General features: G+C 42.4%; 1 protein-coding gene across 4 annotated transcripts in view; it reads left to right on the forward strand.

Moving 5' to 3' along the window:
• Positions 1–4,891: 4,891 nt before the first annotated feature.
• Positions 4,892–19,956, forward strand: part of Kansl1 (KAT8 regulatory NSL complex subunit 1) — a 114,611-nt gene continuing 99,546 nt past the window's right edge. Inside the window, exons 1-2 of one of the 4 annotated variants that reach the window (XM_090350003.1) lie at positions 4,892–4,938; positions 6,598–6,734. The gene's annotated coding sequence lies outside the window, so the exon portion shown is untranslated. Of the gene's footprint in view, positions 4,939–5,589; positions 6,735–19,956 lie in introns of those variants that run through there. The other 3 variants (XM_090350001.1, XM_090350006.1, XM_090350002.1) reach the window with 3 other exon arrangements.

A 19,956-nucleotide genomic window follows, 5' to 3' on the forward strand; every position in this document is an offset into this window, starting at 1 on the left:
AGTATACCTATTTATATTCCCTCTGTGTACTGAAATTGCTAGCACTTACTGATTTGCAGCAGGTCTTTTTTTTTTTTTTTGCCAGTCCTGGGCTTGAGCTCAGGGCTTGAGCACTGTCCTTGGACTTTCTCAAGGCCAGCACTCTACCACTTGAGCCTCAGCACCACTTCCAGCTTTTTTGCTACGTATGTGGGGTACCGAGGAATCGAACCCGGGTCTTCATGCATGCTAGGCAAGCACTCTACCACTAGGCCAAACTCCTGGCCCAGGTCTTTTTTTTTTTTTTTTTTTTTTTTTTTTGCCGCTTGAGCTCAGGACATGAGCCCTGTCCTTGGACTTTCTCAAGGCTAGAGCTCTACCACTTGAGCCTTGATATGTGGTACCAAGGAATCGAACCTGGGCCGTCGTGCATGTTAGGCAAGCACTCTACCATTAAGCCAAACTCCCAGCCCCACAGCAGGTCTTTTTATATAGTCTTATGGAAACTAGCCCTTTGTAATAAAAGCAGCAGTATTTTTCTGGCTTTTAACTATGCAGTTTGTTTGTTTGTTTGTCCTTGAACTCTTCAGCTCAAGGCTAGAGCTCTACCATTTGAGCCAGTTTTTTTGGTGATTAACTGGAGATAAGAGTCTCACAGACTTTTGAGCCCAGGCTGATTTTGAACCATGATCCTCAGATCTCAGTCTCCTGAATAGCTAAGATTACAGGAGTGAACCACCAGCGCTAGGCTTTACTATGCCCTTAAAGAGACATCTTCCCTAAAGGAGTGACAAATGTAATTGGCAGAAAAGATGGAGCCTAAATTTGAAACACTCAAGTGAAAAGCTAGTATTCTGAATTTACCTTTCTCTCTCTCTCTTTGTTCATTTTTGTGTATTTTGAGATAGTGCCTCACTACGTAGCTCAGGCTGGAATCCTGCTTCGGTTTGACACAGTGCTGGGATTATAGACATGTGTCACTATGCCTCAATGTGTTAATTTTCTTATTCTTCTTGATTTGCTATTACCTATGTTATTAATATATCGAATCATTGCAGACCACTTTTTTTAACTTTTGAATTCTCATTTATCACTTAGCCTAAGATTTTCAAAGCTCATTCACATCATTGCAGAAATTTTTATGGAACAGGCTCTACCAGATGCCAAACCCACTACTGATATTTAACAATTAAGGCTTTAGTCTATGTTAGGCACTTTTGCCTTCTTCCCCTTCTTGTTCATATTTTTTATGGTGCTGGAAGTGAACCCAAGGGCCCTACTCTTGCTAGGCAAGTTCTCCATCACTGAACTACAACCCTGACCTTTCAGCTATTTCTAAATTTGTCTTATGTATTAACTAATTTAATCTTCACAACATCTCGAAGAGGTTAATACTTTTTTTTTCGGTGGTACTAAAATTTGAACTCAGGGTCTTAAATTGCTAGGCAAACATTCTACTACTGGGAGCGTAGCTCCATTTTTTTTTTTTTTTAATTTGCTTAGTCTTCAGATAAGGGATCAAGTGTTTGCCTGGGCTTTTTTTTTTTTTTTTTTTTTGGCGGTTGTAGGGTTTGAACTCTGGGCTTGGGTGCTGTCCCTGATGTCCCTGAGCGCTTCAGCTCAAGGCTCTGGCAGTTAATTGGAGACAGGAGTCTCATGAACTTGGCGGTGTCACCATGACCAGGCTGACTTTGAACTGTGATCCTCAGCTCTCATCCTCCTGAGCAGTTAGGAACACAAGTGTGAGCCACAGGAGCCCAGTCATGCCTGGACCAGTCTTATGTCTCTGCCTCCTGTGTAGCTGGGCTTATAGACACGTCCTCCTACATCTAGCTTATTCTTTGTGGTAACGTTGCACTAATAGTTTATCTGAGCTGGTCACAAAAGCAGGAATGATAGACACGTACCATTATATTCATTTTCTATCCTATTCCTTAGATAAGAAATAGAAAATTGGATTGAAGAAATAGAAAATTGGATTGGGTTGATTTAAAAAGAATTGATCATCGGGCCGGGAATTTGGCCTTGTGGTTAAAGTGCTTGCCTAGCATGCATGAAGACCCGGGTTCGATTCCTTGGTACCACATACATATAAAAAAGCCGGAAGTGGTGCTGAGGCTCAGGTGGTAGAGTTCTAGCCTTGAGAAAGTCCAAGGACAGTGCTCAGGCCCTGAGCTCAAGCCCAGGACTGGCAAAAAAAAAAAAAAAAAAAAAAAAAAAAGAATTGATCATCTTAGAAAAACATTCTTTTTTTTTTTTCCCCTCTTTGATGGTACTAGGGTTTTAAGCTCTGTGTGTGTGTGTGTGTGTGTGTGTGTGTGTGTGTGTGTGTGTGTGTCTTTGGGCTTGAACTCAGGGCTTAGGCACTGTTCCTGAGCTTCTTTTGCCCAAGGCTAGTGCTCTACCACTTGAATCACAGAACTGTTTCTGGCCTTTACTGCTTATGTGGTACTGAGGAATCGAATTCAGGGCTTTATGCATGCTAGGTAAGCATTTTACAACTAAGCCACATTCCCAGGCCCAAGGTGGATTTTTTTTCTTTTCTTTTTTTTTTTTTTTGGCCAGTCCTGGGCTTGAGCTTAGGGCCTGAGCACTGTCCTTGGACTTTCTTAAGGCTAGAGTTCTACCACTTGAGTCACAGCACCACTTCCGGCTTTTTCTGTGTATGCAGTACCCAGGGTCTTTGTGCATGTTAAGCAAGCACTGTACCACTAGGCTAAACTCCTGGCCCAATGTGGATCTTCTTCTTACAAAATATGTGTAATGTAAAAAATACATGAGCAAATTTACATTGTCCTACTGTTTTTGTGTTTGTTTGTTTATTTATTTAGTTAGTTTTTGCCAGTCCTGGGCTTGAGCTCAGGGCCTGAGCACTGTCCTTGGACTTTCTCAAGGCTAGAGCTCTACCACTTGAGCCTCTGTACCACTTCCGGATTTTTTTCTATGTATGTGGTACCAAGGAATCAAACCCCAGTCTTTGTGCATGCTAGGCAAACGCTCTACCACTAGGCCAAACTCCCGGCCCCCTACTGTCTTTTTTGAAAAAAAAAATCAAAAACTTTATTGGCACGAGAGACTGGGACTTAAACTTAGGGCTATCATTCACTATTCACTATGAGGCCTGTCACTATTTAGAACTCAAATTCACAATTTTCCTGTCTCAATATCCTAAGCTGTTAGTATAGGTAGATGCTACCATACCATGCCTTGAAAACTATATATATGTTTTTTTTTAATGTTATTATTCAGGTGATGAGGGTTGACAGCTGCATGTTGCATGTCAGGTAAGGAGTGCATTTCTTTTTGGACAATGTCATCCCTTCCCTCCAGCTCTCCAATTGTTTCCTGCTGTTGCCACCCCAAGTTGTATAGTTGGTTTTCCACTAGTGTCTAGTGAGTACCACTTGCTGTACTTGTTCATTCTTTCACTCTTTTGATTCCTATGAGTTTGTTATGAATTTAAAAGCATGCTAAGAAGGGGTCTGCATGTCTATCACACTGTGGTGTGAACAAGTTAAGACTTCTGATTTATAAATATTTTGGCTTGGGCTGGAATATGGCTTCGTGGTAGAATGCTTGCCTAGCACTCAAGAAGCCCTGGGTTTGATTCCTCAGTACCACATACACAGAAAAAGCGGAGTGGTGCTGTGGTGCAGGTGGTAGAGGACTAGCTGTGAGTACACAGTGGTACTGGGATAGAGCCCAGGTCTTTAGTTAAGGCTCCACAACCATCCCTTCGTCCAAAAAAACCCCCAAAAATTCGGCTTTCATTCTTCTTGTCTCGTGGTTACCAGGGACTATAGAAGGTCCCTTAAGTAATCTACAAGACTTGTGAGATTCTTAGGTTCTGTTTTTCCAGAGCACCTTGTTTAACTTTCAAACAGCTTCTATATTCTGGTGTTTTCTATTTTTTTGATTTTTAGGCTCTGGTTGTCTTTTGTGCGTTTCTTTGGGGGAGTTTATCCTTTAGCATGCCATAGACTACTATTATAAGGTGGAGACTCCACCCTGCAACCCTGATTATCGACCCTGTCCCAAAGTCTAGAACTCCTGCTGTTTTGGGGATACCTTTGCTTGCTTCACCCCAGGTATCTGGAACTGATCAAATGACAAAATAAACATTCCTCCCTAAGTCTTCGTGTTGTTCCAATTTTCTTGGATAAGTATTTTGTCGATAGTTCCACTCCCCCCCCCCCCGCCGTGGCCTTTAAAAAATTTAAAGCAATATTCTTGAATGGCAATCTTAATGGGTGTTGGAAGCTTTGGATATGTGGTGAGATGAAGTCTTCCTCCCGCTCCCGCCCCTCCCCCCTCCCCCCTCGTCGTCGTCCCCCCCACTCCCTTCAGACCCCCTCTCCCGAGGTAACCACTGTTAGCATCTCTGAGTGGTCCACTCCTTTCTGTCCTCTAAATTCCTTTCTTTTCTGTGAGGTGTGTACCCTTCTAGGCCCTCATATATCTGGTTGACTTTATATATAAATACTGGTATGTGTGTATTTGAAATACATATATAAAAATCTCTCCCGATGGCCTTTCCGGCCTTGAGTTTTTCATCACGTCGCTTCCTGGATGAAGAACCTGGAGGGGTGAGGGGTAGGGGTAGGGGGTGATGGAGAAGAGGACCTGGGGGACTTGGTTAGGGGGTTCAGAGTAGTTGACTGGTGTGACGCACTGCCGAATTTCTACTCCAGTTCCGCCCACTTCGGGCCCTCTACGAGATCTGTCGTCCCAAAGCCTCTCGTTTCCAAGGGCCAAGACAGAGACAGAGACAGAGAGATACAGAGACAGAGACACCGAGGCACCAGCATCCCTCTCCCCCTTCTGTCCCGCCCCGCCGCTCTGACTGACATCAACTCTCAGCCAATAGAGCTCAGAATATGCCCTGGAGGGGCCAATGAGAGACAGAGGAGCGTGGACGATTTCCCCGCCCCCACTTCTAGGCTTGGTTGAGCCGTGCAGGTAGGTCTGGGGCTGGGGGAGCCGCCGTTGGCACTGGTGCCCGGGGGGGTGGGGGTGGGGTGGGCGCACGAGTGGGTCGGGGGTGATGGTGGGGAACAGAAGGCGGCCCAGTCTTGGGGGAGTCCGAAGAGGCGACGCGGCTGGGAGCCGGGGAGCCGAGGGGCCCAGGGAGCGAGCGCTGCCGAGGGCCCTGGAAGCCACTGGGCTGGGGGAGCGGGGACGCGCGCGTGTGGCTTAGGGACCCCCGCCCCACGCCCACCCGCAGACCTGGGCCTCGGGCTGCGGGCCGAGTGAGTGTGGGGGGGTGGTCCTGGGCGCCTGGAAGGGGGGGGCGGGCCGGGACCGTGGTTGGTGGGGGTGGGGGGGGCGCCGAGCGGGGCCCCGGGCGCCAGGCCGAGCCGAGGTGGGACGGGCGGACGCTGCGGGGAAGGGAAGCTGCATCCCGCGGGCCGCCCCCCTCCCGAGGCCAGCCGGGCCGCGGCCGCGGGCGTCCTGAGGAGACCCCTCCCCACGTACCCTCCCCCTCAGCGAGAGGATGGGACCAGAGGAGGCGCCTCACCGCGGGAGGGTGGGGGGGCGGGTGGGTTTGGGGCTAGGGTCCAAGGCGGAGGGGGAGGGGTGGGTACTCGGCTCCCTCTCCCCTTTCTCGCGTCCCCGGTCTTTGGAGGTGGGGATCCCGGCGCGCGGCGAGCGGTGGGGGGTGGGAGTGGCGGTGGATGTGTGTAAGACCGGATTGGGGGGGGTCCAGCCTACCTGAGACTTGGGGTCAAGCGTCAAACTCCTTCCCCCCCACCCCCCAAGTCTGATGAGCTTGGTCAGGAAAGTGATGCCAAGTCTCCATAGCCGGAGTGAGAAACGAATTATATAGCAGGAACAGATCCACTCCAGAGGATCTCGCTATCTTACTTTAAACACGCACACACGCACTAAGCGACCGTGACGACGAAGATACTTTATTTTTTGATGATGATTATTTTCTTTTGGGAAATTTATTTTTAAAGAGGTGAGTGCTGTTATTTCTGTCCCTACTCCGGCAAGCCTCCATTTTAAGCGCAGCCAGTAACTGTTTAAGCTGGAGTTTCATTCAGGCCTAGGTCTTGAAGAAAGATCCCAAGAAGAGGTTTGCTTCATTCTTCTGCCTCCGTAGAAACTTAGCACCACTCATCCTTAAAATTAAGTTGGTTTTTAAAGATCTTTGGAAAAGAAGGGTCTTTTATTTGCTTGTAGTACTTGAGACAAGCAAAAATTATTTTTCCATGTAGAATTGGCTCTGAAACTTGTTACAGGACATTTGGAATCATCAGGTTTTTAATTTACTAAATAAAATTAAATGTGGCAAGTGAAGTTTTTTTTGGATGATTAGTTAAAATCACTTTCCGGCAGTGTTTAGGAAGTACTTTGGATAATGATTTTTTTTTTTTTTTTGCCCTAGTGAGATTCTGGCCTTTTTATTTTTTTAATAAGTGATTCAATATATTTTTATGTAGAATGTTTCTTCCAATATATATAAAGATGCACATACATGCATTTTTTTTTTTTTGTAAATGTTTTAGGATGGTGAGGTGGTTAGTACTTCAGATCTCTTCCTAGAAGACTTCAACAGTTTGCATCTTATTGTTGTTGTTGTTTATTCAGTCTAAAGGAAATCTTCTCTTTCAGGTCATTTCAAGATATCTTTTGAAACAAAACATTTTCCTCATACTTGGTGACTGATTTTATTAAGACTCTCTTGCTCATTTCTGAGTGTCGTCTGAACTATTCCTGACACTATGAATGCTATTTGGATGCCTCTTAAGGTAGGAGTTTTTTTTTGTTTTGTTTTGTTTTTTTTAAATTACAAGCTGTGTGTGTGTGTGTATGTGTGTGTGTGTGTATATACTGTTTTCATGTATGTGTTTATATATGAAATACATGCATAGAAAATAAATATATGTATTTCATATATGCATATATATATATTAAAATGGATAATACTTTTAAATTTACTATTCTTCAGTCTACTTACAATTCCCTTAAAACAACAACAACAACAACAACAACTGGGCCAAGAGTTTGGCCTAGTGGTAGAGTGCTTGCCTAGCACACACAAAGAGCTGGGTTGGGCTTCTCAGTAAAAAGCAGGAAGTGGTGCTGAGGCTCAAGTAGTAGAGCTCTAACCTTGCCCAAGGATAGTGCTCAGGTCCCAAGTTCAAGCCCCTGGACTGGCAAAAAGAAAAAAAGCCCATTGTAATTTCTTCGGGTTTCTATTTATATTGTTCTTTATTATTGGTGTTAAAATGTGAATGGCATTTGCAGCTTAACCTTCATCCTGATGGATTTATTTTATTTTTTTTTAAGATAGAACAACCTGTATATTTTTTTTCTTTTCTTTCTTTTTTTTATTGTAATTAGTAAAAGGGTTACATGATATTTGCCAGATAGAAGGTGCATTAATTCACATACATTGATACCCTTTCACATGTCTTGGTACCCGTTTCCCTTCCCCCACAACCTGTATATTTGTAAAACGAATTTTCCAATCTAGGTAGGATGGGCTGGCAGTTTAGACTTCCAGGTCCACTCTCAAACAGGTACTTGAGAGTCATAGGTGCTAGGGTGTGTCCTGCTCTTGCAAATCGGTAGCTGATTCATGTGTTACAAAAGATGTGTCATTAACCATCTGTTTACTCTGAAACCTCATATACTATATTAGAACATTTGAAGACCTGCTTTACATTTACCTGCTACTCACTAGGTCACTGCATGAACATTTTCACTTTTTTTTTCAACAGGTAGCATTTGTGTCAACTTTTGTCTCACAGGGTAAATCTCATTTGGGCAAGTGCACAGAGCTGTCTTAAGATGGATAAAGCTTCCAATAAGTCATGATTCTTCCATCTCTTTAAGGCATACCCCTTCCTCCCTCCCTCCCTGCCTCCCTGCCTCCCTGCCTCCCTGCCTGCCTGCCTGCCTGCCTGCCTGCCTGCCTGCCTGCCTGCCTGCCTGCCTGCTTGCCTGCCTGCCTGCCTGCTTGCCTGCCTGCCTGCCTGCCTGCCTGCCTCCCTCCCTGTCTGCCTTCCTGTCTACCTGCTTGCTTGGTTTCTTTCTCTCTCTCTCTCTCTCTCTCTCTCTCTCTCTCTCTCTCTCTCTCTCTCTCTCTCTCTCTCTCTCTCTCTCTCTCTCTCTTCCCTTTCCCTTTCCTTCCCCCTTCCCCTCCCCTCCCCTTTCCTTCCTTCCTTTTTTCTTCCTTCTTTTTCTCTTTAACTCTTTCTCTCTTTCATTTCTTTCTTTTCTTTCTACATTTTATCTATTCAAAACATGACAGTCTTACAGCTTTTTCTAATGTCTTGTACTAAAAACTCTTTTGGCTAAATAGTTTTATTAGGACTAAGCAGAGGGAAAAGCTCAAGACAGATGTAGAAAGGAAGTGGGAGGAAGGATGAAGAAAGGAGGTAGCAGTAGAAACCCTTCAACATCTTTTACTTTCTTCAGAGGTAGATGCTAATATAGTCAAGATTGTTTTGTTGTAATCTGCTCTGCTCTGAATTCCAGATGGATGCAGTGGATAATAATAATGCAGAATAATGCAGTCTGTAAACATTTGGACTTTTGGGAGATCGTGGGTACTGTAGACTGAGTTCTTACTCTCATTTATGTTTCAGATCCTATTGTTGGATAATTGACACACTACTTAAAGAAAGCCAAAGTTGGCTGGGAATGTAGCTCAGTGGTAGAGTGCTTGCCTTGGCATGCATGAAGCCATGGGTTCTATTTCTCAGTAACACATAAATAGAAGTGGAAGTGGCACTGTGGCTCTCAAGTGGTAGAGTGCTAGCCTTGAGCAAAAGAAGCTCAGGGATAGTGCCTAAGGCCCTGAGCTCAAGCCCCAAGACTGGCCAAAAAAAAAAAAAAAAAGAAAAAAGAAAGAAAGAAAAGAAAAGAGAAACAAAGAAAAAAGGGGCTGCGAGTTTGGCTTAGTATTAGAGTGCTTGTCTAGCATGCACAAAGTCCCTAGGTTCTATTCCTGGGTACCACATACATAGAAAAAGCCGGAAGTGGTGCTTTGGCTCAAGTGTAGAACACTAGCGGTGATCAAGCCCAATAATATTGCTCAGGCCTTGAGCTTAAGCCCCAGAATTGGTTAAGAAAGAGAGAAAGCCAAAGTAACACAGTTTTTCCCTATAGAGTTAGTGGGGAAACATAGCTGGAAGTCCTTAGCTCCTAGGAATTGGAGAGCCTTATTTAATAGTGTTTCCACTTCTTAGCAGTCACTGAGTGCCAGCATTTATTAGTCTCTATATTCCTAGGAAGCTTTCAAGAGGATTGGGATCAGTGTATCAAGTTTCATGTTAGCCTCCTAGTTCCCTCCTCCTCTCCTGTCTTGAACTCTGAGCCACAGCACCACTTCCGGTTTTCTGGTGGTTAATTGGAGATAAGAGCCTCCTGGTCTTTACTGCCTTGGCTGGTTTCCCCTACCCCCCAGGTGGTGAGACTTGAAGTAGGTCTTGGTGCTATCCCTGAGCTCTTCAGCTCAGTGTTACTGCCCTACCTCTTGGCTTGGGCATTGTCCCTGAGCTCTTCTTCTTAAGACTACCACCCTATCCCTGGAGTTACAGTGCCACTTCTGGTTTTCTGGTGATTAATTGGAAATAACAGTCTCACAGATATTTTAGGGCTCTGGCTGGCTTTGAGCTATGATCCTCAGATTTCCACCTTCTGAGTAGCTGGGATTCCAGACATCAGCCTCTGGGCTTGGCTCTTTGGCTGGTTTTGAATCACTGTCTTCAGATCTCAGTTCCTGAGTAGCTTGGCTCCCTTCTCCCCCCCCCCCCCACCAGCCTCTTTGTGCTTAAGGCTAGTACTCCACCACTTGAGCTACAGTGCCATTTCTGGCCTTTTCTGAATAGTTTTATTAGAGATAAGAGTGTCATGGACTTTCCTGCCCAGGCTGGCTTCAAACTTTAATCCTCAGATCGCAGCCTCCTGAGTAGCTAGGATTACAGGTCTGAGCCACCAGCTCCTAGCTGTTTTCTTTTTCTTTTTCAGCTTCTATTTAAGCCACAATTCCACTTGTAGCTCTTTGCTGGTGTATTTCAGCCTCCTGAGTAGCCCTAGAGCCTTGTCTGCATGACCTCATTTTAACCGTATGACCTCAAATATCTTCAAATAGGATCACATTCTGAGATACTGAAAAGTTATATATCTTTTTTTGGAGGATATGATTTATCTTGTAGGACAGCAAATAGCCTAGTAGACACATGTTACTACTCTTGAGTGTTTTTTTCTGTATTTTGCCAATTATCTACTTGATAGTCTCGTAATCTTTGTATTAGCTGTTACTGTCCTTTCATATTCCAGCAAACGTCCCCCTCTACTCTCATATTTTCTTTCTGTGGTAAGGTGGATTACCCATAAACTAAACTTGTATAAATTATTTGTCAAAAAAGTTAAGCTGAGGCCGGGAGTTTGGCCTAGTGGTAGAGTACTTGCCCTAGCATGCACGAAGACCTGGGTTCAATTCCTTGGTACCACATACATGGTAAAAAGCCGGAAGTGGTGCTGAGGCTCAAGTGGTAGAGCTCTAGCCTTGAGAAAGTCCAATGACAGTGCTCAGACCCTAAGCTGAAGCCCAGGACTGGCCAAAAAAAAAAAAAATGACATGTTTTGGTAGTCTGGTTTAAGTTGATGTGGTTTTGTCTATGTTTTATGGGGAAAAAGGTTACAGTATTTTCATCACTGGTGGTGTGACCCACCAGTGCACGTCTGAAATTTTCTCTTGTATCATTATGTATAAAGAATGTTTGGAGCTGGTGCCAGGGGCTCATGCCTATAATCCTAGCTACTTACAAGGCTAAGAACTGAGAATCATGAATCATGGTTTGAAGCCAGCTCTAGCAAGCAGGAAAGTCTATGAGACTTTTCTCTCCACTTAATGACCAAAACAAAAAAAAATGGAGCTGTGGCTGGTATGGTAGAGTACTAGCCTAGCACAAAAAAGCTCAGGGACAGTGCTCAGGCCCAGACTGTAAGCCCGAGTGCCACCTCCAAAAACAAAGGAATTAAGAAACCAACGAACACATTCTTGTGCTTGGAGCAATAACCCAGAAGACGAATAAACTTAAAATTGCAGCCCACAGTTTGCACTTTCATCGGGTTCTTGAGCAGGATAATAAATTTTTGGCCAGCAGAGGGGGCTAAAGTTACTGATGATAACTGACTTCATCCCAACCAGCTTTCAAAAATTTGTCAACCAAGTGGAAGAAAAGCTTTACTGATAAAATAAGAGTAGCCACGTGTGGTGGCTCACGCCTGTAATCCTAGCTACCTAGGAGGCTGAGATCTGAGGATCAAGGTTCAAAGCCAGCCCAGGCACAAAAGGACCTGAGACTCTTATCTCTAATTAACCTCTAGAAAATGGGAAGTGGGGATTGGCTCAAGGGTAGAGTGGTAGCCTTGAGCTAAAGAGCTCAGGGACAGCGCTCACGCACAGCGCTCAGGCAGAGATCAAGAATCTCAGGTCCTTTTGTGCCTGGGCTGGCTTTGAACCTTGATCCTCAGATCTCAGCCTCCTGAGAAGTTAGGATTATAGGCGTGAGCCACTGTGCTCAGCTTATTTTTCTTTTTGCATAGAACACTATGCTGCCTTAAAATAGTTCTGAAGCCAGGAGCTAGTGGTCTTTATCTCCAATAAACTACTAAAAAATGTGGGAAGTAGCACTGGTTCAAATGGTAGAATGCTAGCTACCATGTTCCATGTTACCATGCTAAAATGTTCAGGGTCAGTGTCCAGGTCCTGAGTTCAAGTTCCAGAACTGGGGTGTGTGTGTGTGCGCGCACATGTAATCTGTACTTACTAAAAATTTACTTCAAAACATTTGAAAAAATTTTTTTTCTTTCTTTCTCTTCTTCCTCTTCCTCTCCTCTTCCTCTTCCTCCTCCTCCTCCTCCTCCTCCTCCTCCTCCTCCTCCTTCTCCTCCTCTTCCTCCTCTTCCTCTTCTTCCTCCTCCTCCTCCTCCTCTTTCTTTTGCCAGTCCTGGGGCTTGAACTTCAGGGCCTGAACACTGTCCTTGGGCTTTTTCAAGGGTAATGCTCTACCATTTGAACCACTTCCGGCTTTTTCTATGTATGTGGTATCAAGGAATCAAACTCAGGTATGCATGCTAGGCAAGGACTCTACCACTAAGCCAAACTCATAGCCTTCTGTGAGACTCTTACTTCCAATTAACCACCAGAAAATTGGAAGTGGTACTATAGCTCATCTTGGTGGAATACTAGCTTGAGCTAAAGAGCTCAGGGACAGTGCCCAGGCCTTGAGTTCAAGTCCCACAACCAACAACAGATTTCTCTCTCCCTCCCCCCACTCCCTCTCTCTCTCTCTCTCTCTCTCTCTCTCTCTCTCTCTCTCTCTCTCTATATATATATATATATATATATATATATGACATTAAAAGTCATTAAAAATAGGCTCATGCTTGAAATCCTAGCTACTCAGGAGGATAAGATCTGAGAGTTCATAGCCAGGCAGGGAAGGAAAGTCAGTGAGACTCTTATCTCCATTAAACTACTGTACTCATAAAAAGTAGGAAGTGGCTCTGTGGCTCAAGTGGTGTAGCTCTAACCTTGGCCTAGAACTTGAGCGTGAACTCAAGTCCTAGGTGCAGTCTTTGAGCTCTACCACTTTAAGCTACAGTGTCACTTCCGGGATTTTTTTTTCTAAACATGATATGGTAGTATAGAGAAGTGTAATTTCTTTGTTATTATGAGGGTGATGTACAGAGGGAGGTTAGTTATGTAAGTCAAATGTTGAGTACATTTTCTTTTAGCCATTGCTACCCCTTCCCTTGCTTACTCTCAGAGAAATACAATTTGTATTTGTATGTTGATCTGGTCTCCTGTGACCTTGTTGAAATTGTAGATTCTCGGGATTTTCTATATATAAGTTTATGTCTTCTGTAAATAGACACATTCTTATGTTTTCCTTTGTATTCTTTTCAAGTTCTGGTTTTTTTAAAACTAATCCTAGGATTTGAACTCAGGGCCGGGGCACTGTCCTTGAGCTTTCTCAAGGCTAGTGCTCTAACACTTGAGCCACAACACCACTTCTGGCTTTTTCTGTGTATGTGGTACCTTGGAATCGAACCCAGGCTTCCTGCATGCTACCACTAGGCCACATTCCTGGCCTGCTACCTTACACTTTTTATGCAGGGGTTCTGCCACTGACTCAGATCCCCGTACTCCCCCCACTTTTATTTTTATTTTTGCTAGTCCTGGGGTTTGAACTCAGGGCCTGAACACTGTCCTTAGAGTCTCTCAAAGCTAGAGCTCTATCACTTGAGCCACAGCACCACTTTTTCTATGTGTGTAGTAATGAGGAGTGGAACCTGGGTCTTTGTGCGTGCTAGGCAAGCACTCTACCACTAGGCCAACTCCCAGCCCCATTGTTGGATGTTTTTTTAGCCTGATTTGTCAAGTGAGTTTCCTGTAACTATTGAGATGGCCAGCTTTTAAGCTAGCCTTCAATTCCTGGGATAAATCCCATTAACAAACGCATTTTTATGTATGTGTCTGATGCTTTTGGTTCACTCCTGTAATTCTAGCTACTCAGGAGGGTAATCTCTGAAGATCCTGCTTTGTAGACTTCCTGGGCAGAAAAGTAAATGGGACTCCTATCTTCAGTTAAGTAGCAAAAACCGGAAGTTGAGGTGTGGTTCAAGTGATAGATTGCCAGCTTTGAACCAAATAGCTAAGGTGGAGTGCCCTGGTTCTGAGTTTGAGCACTAGTATTGATACCAAAAAACAGTATATAATCTTTTTTTTTGGTCATGTGGCTTGAACACTGGACCTGGGTGCTGTCTCTGAGCTCTTTAGTTCAAGGCTAATGCTCTACTTTCTGGTTTTCTGGTGGTTAATTGGAGATAAAAGTCTCAAGAATGGAGACAAAAACATGAGAAGAGGTACCAGTGTTTGTTAAGTAATGCACCTTCTATCTGGTGAATATAATGTAGCCCTTCTATTAATTACAATAAAAAATAGTCTCAAGGACTTTCATGCCCCTGCTGGCTTTGTACCTGGATCCTCAGATCTCAGACTCCTGAAGTAGCTAGAATATAATCATTTTTATATGTGCCTATATTCATTTCATTCTTTTTGAGGCCTTTTCATCTACATGTATAAGAAATACTAAGATTGATAGTTTTACTGTGTTGTTTTTGTTGGGTTTTGGTATTAGTGTCATAGTGGACTTATTGAATGAATTGCGATTGTCCTTAGCATTCTGTGTGTGTGTGTGTGTGTGTGTGTGTGTGTGTGTGTGTGAAACAAATTGGTTTAACTTTGAACATTTATTTGGCAATAATCCTAATTACTTAATAAGTCAGTTATACTTAAAGATATAACTAATTTTTAAAAAGATTATTATTGAATCTTTTGAAATCAGAGGAAACCTAGTATTCACCAGGGTGGAACAACGATTTCAGAATGAAAATGGTGTTCAGACTGGACTGGTGGCTCACATCTGTAATCCTAGCTACTCTGGAAGTTGAGATCTGAGGATCAAGGTTCAAGGCCAGCCTAGGCACAAAAGGACGTGAGACTCTTTATCTCCAATTAACCTCTAGAAAAAGGGAAGTGGAGGGACCCAGAGTTTGGTCTAGTGGTAGAGTGCTTGACTAGCATGCAGGAAGACCCTGGTTCAATTCCTCAGTACCACATACATAGAAAAAAGCCAGAAGTGGTGCTGAGGCTCAAATGGTAGAGATCTAGTCTTGAGAAAGTCCAAGGACAGGGCTCAGGCCCTGAGCTCAAGTCCAGGACTAGCAAAAAAAAAAAAAAAAAAAAAAAAGAAGTGGGGCTTGGCTCAAGGGTAATGTAGCCTTGAGCTGAAGAGCTTAGGGACAGTGCCCAGGCCAAGTTCAAGCCCCATTACCCACAAAAAATGAAAAAAGAAAAAAAGAAAAGAAAAAGAAAAATGATATTCAGAACTAAATGCAATTGGATTAGGTCACAATTTTTTTTTTTTCTAGACCTTTTGCCTACCTTGAGACATTCAAGTTCAGCGCTCTTAGATCCCTGTCTTCTACTTTGTTCCCATAACTGCTTCTCATAGTTTCATTGCAAGTTCTTGCTTTGTTACTTCATTTTATAATGCCTTAATTAATAGTTAATTTTAACATTCCTGAGATGCTTTTAAGCGAGCTTTAGGAAAGGGACCAAAAGAACAGAATCAGAAACATAGGCTTTGAACTTTAGCTTTGAATTTTGTCCATTTAAAATGTCAATTTAGTGGGGCACCAGTGCCTTGTGCCTGTAATCCTACCTATTCAAGAAGCTTAGATCTGAGGATCATGGTTCAAAGCCATCTTGGGCAAGAAAAGTCCCTGTGAGACTTTTATTTCCAATTAGTCACTCAAAAACCAGAAGTGAAGCTGTGGTTCAAAGTGGTAGAGTGGGCTGGGAGTTTGGTGTAGTGGTAGAGTGCTTGCCTAGCATACATGAAGACCTGGGTTCGATTCTTTATACATAGAAAAAAAAGCTGGAAATGGTGCTGTGGTTCAAGTGGTAGAGCTCCAGCCTTGAGAAAACCCAAGGACAGTGCTCAGGCCCTGAGTTCAAGCCCCAGAAGTGGAAAAAACAAACAAACAAGAATGAATTAAGATTCCTTGAGTAGTGGTAGCTTTGAACAAAAGAACTCTGGGACAGTGCCCAGACCCTGAGTTCAAGTGCCCCACAACCAACAAAAAAAGAAAAAAAAAAACCCCCTGAATTGATAGGTACTGGTGGCTCATACCTATATTCCTAGCTAGTTCCTAAAGAGGCTGACCTGAGATAATCGTAGCTAGTTACTCTTGAGGCTGAAGATCACAGTGGAAGACAACCTGGGTAGGGAATTCATGAAATTCTTTACTCTTCTTAACCAAAGCCTAATGTGCAGGTGTGGCTCAAGTGGTAAAATACCAAGCTGTGAATTAAAAAGCCATACAAGGTCTAGGCCCTGGATATTTAAATGTTCTTTTTCTTCTAAAAGCTCTCTTTCCCTCCTCCTTCTCTGTTTCTTTCTCCACAGGATATGGCTAATTGACGCAGGCTTGGAACTCTTTTTCCACCTCAGTCTTCCAAGTCACCTGATGCCTTGCTTTCCTCTTCTTATACATGTAGTTCAGAAAATTGCCATTTTGTTATTTTACTTTGCTGGTTGAAATTAATTCATTTGTTACAAATTTTGTTAAAGATTTGTGAGCAGGGTGAGGTGCTTCATGCCTGTAATCTGGAAGCTACTTAAGAGGCTGAGATCTGAGGATCAAAGTTCAAAGCCAGCCCGCCTGTACACAAAGTGAGCTGAGACTCTTACCTCTAGTTAACCTCTATAAAATGGAAGGTGGGGTGTGGCTCAAGGGTAGGGCGGTAGCCTTATGCTGAAGAGCTCAGGGACAGTGCCCTGCCGGAGTTCAAGCCCCAAGACCCACAAAAAAAAAAAAAATTGTGTACAGCTGGATGCTGGTGGTTCATGCCTGTAAATCCTAGCTACTCAGGAGGCTAAGATCTGAGGATCATAGTTAAAAGCCAACTTGGGCAGGAAAGTCTATATAACTCTTATCTCCAATTAAGCACCAAAAAAAGCCAGAAGTGGAGCTGTGGTTTAAGAGGTAGAGCATTAGCCTTGAGCTATGTCCTGTGTTCAGGGTTCAAACCAAAAAAGTGCCTAAATGTAGTAACGGAAATTAATTTACATGTGGTTGAAAATACTGAATATTAGATTATATAATTTCTGTCCATTTAATTAAAAATAAAATAAAGATTGTTACTGAGAAAATTATATATGATTTCGTAGTAAATGAATGACAGAGATAAGATAGGGACTTTAGCATTTTCTGAATTGCATTTACATTCTTGGTAGCTTATGGTGTCTTTGCTAATGCTGTATCTCTGACAGTATGTATGTTAGGTGTTTTTAGTTTTCACCATCCACAGGAGTTTGCTTTGCACAAAGTGAGTTGTGTGTATCTAAATGATTTAAACCTGTGCTCTTCTAATTTTCTATCTTAAGTATTCCTTACTGTGGGGCTATTTGGAGTAGCTTGTCACTGTAGCAAATAAAGAATCTTCTCTGTGTGCTGGTAATATAGCCTAGTGGTAGTGTTGTTTGCTTAGCACTCTAGTTTGATTTCTTGTTACCACATACACAGAAAAAGCTGGGAGTCTTGCTGTGGCTCAAGTGGTAGAGCACTAGCCTTCAGGAAGCATAAGGACAATGCTTAGGTCCTGAGTTCAAGCCCCAGGACTGTTTTCCCTAAAAAAAGAATCTTCTCTGGCCTGAAAAAATGAGAATTTTGTATGTTTGTGTTTGACAAAAGTATTTCTAATTTTATTACAATATTTGATTAAATTTACACCAGTAGGTTTCTCTTGTTTATTTAGTGGCATTAGACACTCTCTATATTATCATTGTATATTTTGTTACATATACAAAAATCCAGGAGTTAGTGGGTTAAAGGGAATATTCCTTCCTCAAGAACAGTGTGTCTTTCCATTATGAGAACAGGTATGCTGTCTTCCAAAATCGCTAGTCTGTTATACCAATCAAGCAAAGATTTTATAAGTTTCATCAAAATTTTAGAATTACCAACTGATTAAAAAGTTGTTTTTCTTTCTATACTTAATGCCTACTTTTTTTTTTTCTCTTGGAACATTTTTTCCCCCTCTAACTCTTGATTGGCTTTTATCGGGGTCCTTCAATTTGGCTGCCTTGAAGTTTTTCTGCAAACTTCATGATTTTTTAAAATTTGGCAAAGAAGTCAAGTAGTTTCTTAGCAAATTTTGGGTAAATTCTGATGTTTAACTTAATAAACCTGTGGTAGTATTTAGGCTTGGGTATAAGTTGACATTGATTGCTTCATCTGCAAATCAGTATTTTAATACATTCCGGAGATGTTTGAAAGCATTTTTTTTCTTTTTGCTTTGTTTGGGACGGAGACTCTTACTTGCTATGTGATACTTGCTTTTGCTCATTGGCTGGCATCTGAGCCACACCTCCAATCATAATAGACTTTTTTCCCCCCTCGTCCTGGGGCTTGAACTCAGGACCAGTGCACTGTTCTTGAGTACTTTTGCTTAAGGCTAACAATCTACCACTTGAGCCATAGATCCACTTTTGACTTTTTCTGTTTATGTGGTACTGAAGAATCAAACTAGAGCTTCATGTATGCTAGACAAGTACTCTGTCAGGAAGTCACACTCCTGGCCCTAACACACACTTTTTTTTACTAAGCACATACTTTAGTTATTTAAGAATTTCAAGCATTCTAAACTCTTCAGGTTAAAAGCTTTAGAAATAATTAAAAATCTACCTAAATAATGTTTTTTATTTATTTAATTTAGTTCCTGAAGAATTTTATTAATATTGCGCTGGGTGCTAGAGGCTTATCCTGGCTACAGGAGGCTAAAATCTGGTTACAGTTTATGGATCATGGTTTCTTTCCAGCCTAGGAAGAAATTTTTGCTACATTCTATCTCCAAAATAACCAGAAAAAAAACAAACAAACAACTGAGGTAGTAGAGTATCAACTTAGCAAACACAAAGCCCAGTACTGCTGCAAAAAAAAGTGAAAAATATATATAGATCTAAAATCCTGGTTGAATTATATATATTGGAAGCCAGTGTTAATTTTCTTTCAAATTTGGCTTATAGAAAATAAAGCCAAGGTGATGTTCTCTTTTTTTTTTTTTGCTAGTCCTGGGGCTTGCACTCAGGGCCTGAGCACTGTCCTTAGGCTTTCTCAAGGCTAGTGGTCCACCACAGCACCACTTCCACCTTTTTTTTCATATGTGGTACTGAGAAATTGAACCCTGGTCTTTGTGCATGCTAGGCAAGCACTCTACCAGACTCCTGGCCCGAAGCCAAAAGATTTGGTTCTTAAAGAACCTGAGTTGATCTCTTTTTTTTTCTTTTAGTAATAACATTGTGTTCTGTTGTTTCTTCTTTTCCTTTCTTTTTTTGCGGTTGTGGGGCTTGAACTCTGGGCCTGGGCACTGTCCCTGAGCTCTTCAGCTCAAGGCTAATCTTTTGAGCTAACCCTTTGAGCTACAAGCACCACTTCTGGTTTTCTACTGGTTAATCAGAGATAAGACTCACAAACTTTTATGCTGGGGTTGGCTTTGAACCTTGATCCTCAGATCTCAGCCTCCTGAATAGCTAGGGTTACAGGTCTGAGCCACTGCTCCTGGCTGGTGACTGGCGTTTTGCTAGTTAATTATTGTTAAGAGTCTAATGGACTTTCTGGGCTTGTCTAGCTTTGAATTACTGATCTCAGCCATCTCAGTAGCTAGGATTACAAGCATGTGCTACAAGTACCCAGCTAATATTACTTTTTGTTATTATTACTAGTTAAATCATGAGGTTGCCTAGGAATTTTTTTTCTTTATGAGCTACTAGATCATTTACGTTGTGATTTGATTTGACAAGATAGTATCTTCAGGCAAATTCAAACCTTGTAACAATAGTATCAGGATAACCTTGAGTTTAGGTGGAATTGATCAAAGGAAGGCTATTTTTTTTTTTTTTCTTTTTTGGTGCTGGTACTGGTGCTTGAACTTAAGACTTGGTGCTCTCACTTTGCTTTTTAGCTCAGAAGGTCTCTTCACTTTGTTTGCTTGGGCTGGCTTTGAACCTTGTTCCTCAGATCTCAGCCCTTTGTGTTAGTTAAGATTATAGACTTAGCTACCAGTGTCTGGCTGCTATACATTCTTGCAGCTAACATTTTTTTTTTCCCAAATGGAATCTTACTGAAAATTTATTCCTCCTAGATTCTGTACATCAAGAGCATATGAAGGTGGGTGCTTCAGCTTTGAAGCTTTGTTAGCTAGTTTGCCTTATTTTTCACTGATACAATATGGTGGTTGAATTACGTACTCTTCTATATCCTTTTGATTTAATTTTTTTGTGCAGTTTATTCTGGCTTCCGGTTTAATATATAGCCACTAAATATTAAACAGAAAAACATCTACCAATTTATAGACTTTGATTTTTTTTTTTCTTTTTTTGA

The sequence above is a fragment of the Megascapheus bottae genome, chromosome 17 (genome assembly GCF_031878675.1).
Source record: "Megascapheus bottae isolate mThoBot1 chromosome 17, mThoBot2.hap1, whole genome shotgun sequence".
Classification (NCBI taxonomy): Eukaryota; Metazoa; Chordata; class Mammalia; order Rodentia; family Geomyidae; genus Megascapheus; species Megascapheus bottae.